Genomic DNA, 632 nt, shown 5'->3' with positions numbered 1-632 from the left:
TGACTGAAGGGATTGTCCTTGGGCATAAAATTTCAAACAAAGGAATAGAGGTGGATCAAGCTAAGGTGGAGGTAATTGAAAAATTACCACCACCTGCCAATGTTAAGGCAATCAGAAGCTTTCTGGGGCATGCAGGATTCTACAGAAGGTTTATAAAGGATTTTTCAAAAATTGCCAAACCTCTGAGAAGCTGCTGACACACCATTTATCTTTGATAAGGAGTGTCTGCAGGCGTTTGAGACTCTGAAAGCTAAGTTGGTCACAGCACCAGTCATCTCTGCACCAGACTGGACATTACCATTCGAACTAATGTGTGATGCCAGTGACCATACCATAGGTGCAGTGTTGGGACAGAGGCATAACAAGCTTTTGCACATCATTTATTATGCTAGCCGTGTTTTAAATGATGCACAGAAGAATTACACAACCACAAAAAAAGAGTTACTTGCAGCGGTTTATGCCATTGACAAGTTTAGATCCTATCTAGTATGATCAAAAGTGATTTTGTACACTGACCATGCTGCTCTTAAATATCTACTCACAAAGCAGGATTCAAAACCCAGGCTCATAAGATGGGTGTTGCTTCTGCAAGAGTTTGATATAGAAATAAGAGACAGAAAAGGGACAGAGAA

Source organism: Arachis duranensis, chromosome 4 (genome assembly GCF_000817695.3).
Source record: "Arachis duranensis cultivar V14167 chromosome 4, aradu.V14167.gnm2.J7QH, whole genome shotgun sequence".
NCBI classification, from domain to species: Eukaryota; Viridiplantae; Streptophyta; class Magnoliopsida; order Fabales; family Fabaceae; genus Arachis; species Arachis duranensis.
Note: the sequence above shows the minus strand (reverse complement) of the source record.